Source organism: Phyllostomus discolor, chromosome 7 (genome assembly GCF_004126475.2).
Source record: "Phyllostomus discolor isolate MPI-MPIP mPhyDis1 chromosome 7, mPhyDis1.pri.v3, whole genome shotgun sequence".
NCBI classification, from domain to species: Eukaryota; Metazoa; Chordata; class Mammalia; order Chiroptera; family Phyllostomidae; genus Phyllostomus; species Phyllostomus discolor.
The window spans coordinates 119,087,106-119,093,633 of NC_040909.2; positions in this window are offsets into that span (position 1 = coordinate 119,087,106).

Genomic DNA, 6,528 nt, shown 5'->3' on the forward strand with positions numbered 1-6,528 from the left:
CACCACTCCACAAGCTGCCACTCTCGTCGAAATCTAACCAATGCCAATGTTATGAAAAGCCTAAATTTTGTCAATAATGATGTATTTACTGAAGAGTTTGAGCCAGATATGGCTGACTTGCACATGTTTAATCCTTGGGGACAACGTACTGTGATGATTTTCACACACTCTAGCACCTTGTTCAAAGGAAATCGTTCATGAGATATGCAAGCAAATGCAACAGTACCCAAGTGAGTGGCTCTGGCTGAGGCCAGATGGAGGGGGAGGGCATGCAGTGCTCTAGGACCTACGAATTGTCCCAGGGAAGGAGCTTCCCTGCTCAGGTGGACTGGGGGGCTGCAGAAGATGGTGGGCCCACAAGGAGCTTATTTTAGTAGCTAATTACTTGTTTTTACCATATGCATAGATTTAAAAATTGAGTCACTCTGTCCTAATATCAAAGAGAGATCTTTTTAGTGTATTTACTTCACTTCTCTTTTGTACAACCAAAGCTGTTCAAGGTTACAGCAACAGCCAGTGACTCCTTTTACAGTCACCTGTTTTGTTTTTTACTTTGCTTTCTTCTACCTTTTATTTTCAGTGCTCCTTAGTCATGGCCATTGGTGATGCTCAGTAACTAGAGGAAGTTTTCAGAGTAGTAATAGGCTATTTCACCAGAAGCCTCGATCTTCAGGGCTGGAAAGAGACTCTATTCTAGGAACACCCTTACCCCACCTTGTGCAACTTATTCTACCCTTGCAGAACTGCTGCTGACACTGCTAATCCACAAGCAGCAGTTTTTACAGAGAAACTTGGGCTCCAGTCTGTGGCCAGCCCAAGACCATCTCAGCCATGGCTGTTTATGCAGGTACTTTGCCTGTGTATTGATCTGATCACACCAATTCACCAATTTTGAGATCCGCTCAGAGTTCCCAGAGCTGCTGCAGAGATGGTACAATATGACTCAAAGTGCCTGGGTTTGGAAATCTTTTCAATGGAGACGGTTTTAGAGAGTAACTGAGACTATAAATGCACATATATAAGCGCTTGATAAATGGTAGTTGTTAAGAGGCCCCGCGCACACTTTTCCAAATGCTGGCCGTGCCCAGATATGGCAGCCTCTTCCCTGTGGAGAGTGGGAGCAGTAGCAGTATTACTTTTTACATGCCCTTATTTCAACCTGCCAGCTTAATAAGAAAGAGAGCATTTATCATGTGCTCAGCGCTGTCTGGGGGCCTTTAATTATATCAATGACTCCTTGCAATCCAGTGAGGCAGACATTGTCCTCCTTACGTATAAGGAAACCAAAGCTTAGCAGGCAGGTGTGTGCTAGGTTAGCGGGAAGGAGAACAGCAAGTTTGGAGAGCGGGTTGTGTCAGTGGTCAATCAGCATTCTGTGTGGACTGATATTTTAGTGCCTCTTCACTTGAAACTCTGAGCTTCGAAAGAGCCTTTAGAATTCCCCCTTGTTTTTATGAACTCGGTGAAGTTACAGTAGGTAATATCCATTTGTGTTTTCTAAGAATTATTTAATGAATATAAAAGAAACTGCCTTCTATTTTCAGTAAATAACAACTGTATTTGAATGTCAATGCCATGTAATTATGTATTCCAAGTTTACTTGGGCCAGATATTATAATTGAGGCAAAATGAGGTGTGGTTTATATTCATACATTTGCATAGGCCAATTAGCCCACTCGATGGGGTCATAATGCTAATGAGGCCAAGGCTGCAGGTCTCAGTGGGTGAGCAGACCAGGGCTGTATCCAGAGACCTTCCTGCTACAAACTGTGTTCCTGACCTTGTCCAGTTATCCTTTTAACACGTGTCTTCGGGATCTGGTTCACAGAGTGATTGGCACAAGAAAAAAAATCACCTCCATGCACAGAAAATTCAAAGGATGCACTCTAAGTCAGTGGTATATTGAGAGAAATTATTATGCTTTTTTATTCTTAGGTCAGTTTTGGTTCATTGCAAGGTATTAACTGCTTCCTATAATTGGTTTCACTTGCTAAAATATTCAAACTTTAATTTGAATCCTTAATTTATACAGCATTCCAGTTTTCAAACCTGTTGATTATTGCTGAATAAAATGAGTGTACCTATTTTGTAGGGGAAAATGACATCATCATTAGATATGTTGGCCCCGAAATAGGTTTTTTAAAAAAGAACTTTGACTCAGTATTTATTGCAGACAGAATAAAGTAAGGTGTGCATAAGAATACAGTTATATTTCAGTTGCCTCATTTAAAGTGCACAAGTGCTTTTTGAAGCTCTGCAATGCAACTGAACCTCCTAATTGCCTATCCCTCTTGGTTGGAAGCAATCCTTGTGGAATCATCTTTTACATGGGTGATCATTTTAAAACTTTTTTTCCATGTACTGCTTTAAATGGGAAATGTGAAAATTATTAAAACCGCTTTCGTTTTTCATTTTCTTTCTACAACTAATAAGCTGAAAATAATGTGCTGGCTCAGAAGAATTGAAGGTCAGTTGAAAATGCCAGCACCTATTGTTTACTGGAGAGAGTGAGACTGGCAATCCATTTCAGACACTGGGAGCTATTTGATTGCTAGGGAGGGAGGGAGGGTCTTCACACACCATCAAATCAGAGAAATAGTGCCATTGTCAATAGTTTTCATGTTTCTGCCTGTTACGCCTGTATCCTGGCAAACACTGAATTTTTCAAAGCTATTTAAATAGCTTTGATTAGAAATGATGTATTTGGGGAGCAAGAGTGAAAACATCCCTGCAGGCAGGTCAGATAGGATCAGCACCAGGAGGAACTCCAGGGCCTCCAGGAGCTGAGCCCTGACGCCTGCTGGTCACAGCGTTCTCTAGGGGAGCCCTGGATGTGGGTTTTGCGTCATCATTTTACCTCACCACAATCCCAGATGCTACGTGGCCTCTATTTACAGCGAGAGATCCTCTCCACAGTCAAACCACCAGAGCACTGGCAAATGAAGTGCGCTGAGGAAAAATTAGAAAACAACTCCATTAAGCCTTCGTTTAGGTCAGCAAAGGTTTGAGTCCTTTGGCATTACCCCGAGTACTATCTATTCCAGCGATTAACCTCTTTCCATCTCGTGGCAGAAATAAACTAATTATTAAAATTCTGCAGCACACCAAAAAGTATATCATTTTTTGCCAATCTGATAAAAAAATAAGTATAATTTTGATTCATCCACACCAGACTGCTATTGTTGTGTCGCCTGCTGTCATTTATTTATTTGACAATGTAAGCGAAAAGAGGTCAGTGGCCCTGACTAAATAGTCAGGTGTTGCGTGTTTTAAAACTTCTTCCGGCACACGGGTTGAAAACTGCTGCTCTCTTCCAAAGAATGGAGGGTCACGCAGATCTTATGTGAAATGGCTTTCAAGCTGAAGTCAGAGGTGACCTGGGAACCACCTCTGAGTATGGGAGGGAAGCAAAGGATGAGAGGGAAGTGCAGGCTGGGCTCCAGGCCTGGTGCCCCTGTTCCCGAAACTTCTCTTTTATATGGTTTATCTATCGGGCTTTTTATGTTGAGTACATTTCTTGAAAGAGATACACCTTTTACAAAACTGCTGAAATATCCCAATCGTTTAACGCAAACACTCCTCACATCTCCGAATTTTAAAGTTCTGTGGAAGCACTGTTACAACCATGAGTTGTCGCAGTCCTTGTGATTGAGGGGGATTCAGTAGTCACAGCGAAGCCTCACTTCCAGCGGTTTAAAAATAATTACCTGATATCAATTTGAATTACTCTATTTGGACTTTCTAATTTTGGGGGTGGGGCACAGTTCGGAGTTTGTTGACATTCTTTCAAGCCTTTGTTGCTGAACACTGCTATGTTTAATCGCCTCGGGTACAGCTTCCTTCTGTGCATGTTGCTGGGTAAGATTGCAAAAAAGTGAACTTTGTAAAAGTGCCCATGGAGCCAAAATGGAAGTCCGAAACTGCCCCAAGACTTTTAAAGTGGAAAATCCTCAAAAGAAAGACACATCAGACCCAACCACTACTTAGGCAGGACCTCTGATAAACGCAAATCACAGACTTCCTTTTCTCCTGCCACAAATGCCAGAATCGCTTGGCATCTGAGTGCATTGCATTTTTTCCCCCTTTCTGAGCAGCTCGACTTGGAAAGGTCAACATGTCCCTTTGGGAGAAATCTTTTTTTTTGCAAATTGGAATGTTTGCACACATAACTGGAGGAAATGTTTAACATTTGCCTTGATAGGACAGCAGTTTGTTCAGTAGAGTGGAATTGTTCTTTTTCCATTTGTCTGCCTGTTTGTACATCACAGGCACCGAATTACGGGAAGCCACTTAGAAGCACTTCTTTCTGTGGAATCAGATCATCCTGTCCACAAAAGCAGCCAACGCCTTGGGCTTCCGAAAGGCAAGCTGTGTTCCATCTTTTATTTACTCTAAGGGACTCATTTTATGAGAGACCGTTGTGAATGAAAGCAGTAATTTTCCACAGCCTATACATACTAAAACCTTGGAGGAGGGTGCGGGGAGGAAAAGAAAAATGAGTAACTGCTACAGGACCTCCTGGCTTACCCCTGCACGGATTTGTGTCAGTGTGGATAGAGTATGCAGTTAGCTTTTGTTGAAAAGAGGATGCAGGTCGTTAAGACAATGAAGCAAGTTTCTACTCATGATCAGCAGCCTCCACTTTGATAATCAATATAAATATTTGTGGTTCGTGGAGAATTCATCTTTCCAGAGCCCATCTCTCCATCCATCTTGCTTTGATGAAGAACAGAGCTGAATTTGTGTAGTTATATTAATTTCTGTAGCAACAAGTGGAGATCAAAACACCCCTTATAATTTTTCTTAAAGTAAAAATGCACTGATTTCGCAACAGCTCAAAATAAACATAAGGAGGGACTGTAAGGAAGATAACAACATCTACGTACTGGTTTGGGCTGGACTACAGGAAGGGACCTGAGTCAGCATGGCTCATTATTTTGGGACAGTTCCGGTTATTCACCTCCCAAAATAGTTTCCTTTCCATTTCAGCCAAATCCCTGTACTGCTAAGTGCCAAGTGCCCATGTGTGTTCCAGTGGAAGCCATGGCCTTTCAGAGACAAACCGCCTCTCTCAAGGACATCCTTGGGCCCTTCTCATCTTCTCAAGGGCTTCCCTCCTTCAGTTCATCCTCTCTCCTAAGTCATCAATTTCTTTCTCTTCTTTGGCTCATTCACAAAGTATGCAAAAGTGCTCTATCTCCTCTCAATGTTGAAAAATAAAGCAAACCCCTGTAATCCATATCCCCTTGTAACTACCACCCACTTCCCCACTCCCCTTCACAGTAAAACTTAACAAAAAATTAGCTACATACATCAGTGTCTGCTTTCTCTTCCAGTCACTGCCCGCTCCCCGCTCCCCCCTCCAATCTCTCTTCTGTCCCCATGTCTCCAAAGAAATGATCTTGACCATCACGAAGACTTGGTGGTCAAAGCCAGTGGACATGTATCTGTTTTCACATTATTCAACTTTGTCGCAGGATTTCAATACAGTTGACCAATCTACTCTTGAATCACTGTCCCCCTTGGTTTCCATAATACTGCATTCGCCTAGCTTACCTCCTACCTTTGGATTGCATTTTATCAGACTGTTTTGTTGGGGCTTCATCCTCTGTCTAAATGTGGAAGAGTCCTGGACTCAGTGTTTGGTCTTCTTTTCTTCTTTACATTCTCCCAGGATGACGTCATCCATCCCATGGTTTCAACTGGTATGTACATGCTGAAGAACCCCAATATAGCTCTCCCCTGACAACACTCATGATTTTCATACATCTATAGACGCATACACACGCACTTGATATTTCCACACAGATATTTAACAGACGTCTCAAATTTATGTTCCCAAACTTGTTTTCTTGATCTGTTTATGTTCTCAGTCAATGGTACCACCGTTGACACAGGTGCTCAAGCTAAAAACCTGAGTCTTCCTTAACTTCTCTCCTCCTTAAACCCTACCTCACACCTTCCCCATATCTAGTCTACCAGCAAATCTCAACAGTTCTATCTTCAAAGCTGTAACTTGTTATTCAACTTAATCTCTGTATCCACTCTCACCTCAAATTGTCATAATTACTCACCTGGACTATTTACAATGGACCCCTAGGAGACGTCTGAGTAGTTTCCTTACTTCCTGCCGCTCCTGCCTGCTTACTACAATGCATTCTGGGGGGAGGAGGAGGAGGAAACCCAATTATATCGTTGTTCTGTTTAAAGTCCTTTAGTGTTTCTCATTGCTCTGGGCATAAATTCAAATCAGCCCTACCCTGGTTACATGGCACCATATGAATTATCTTCTTGTTCACCTTTCCAAACCTCCCCTTCCCCCTCACTCTGCTCCAGCCGGACTGGCCTCCTTGATGCCCCTGTGAAATGTCAAGCCCTTTTCTGCCTCCTGACCTGACTTTTGTTCTTTTTGCAATATTTTATTTGCCATAGTGACCAGTTCTTTTTCATTTATCAGTGCTAATGTTATTTCTTTAAAGGTGTTCCTTTCCTTTCCCCTCACTCTTGGTTAAAACACCTCATTTATGT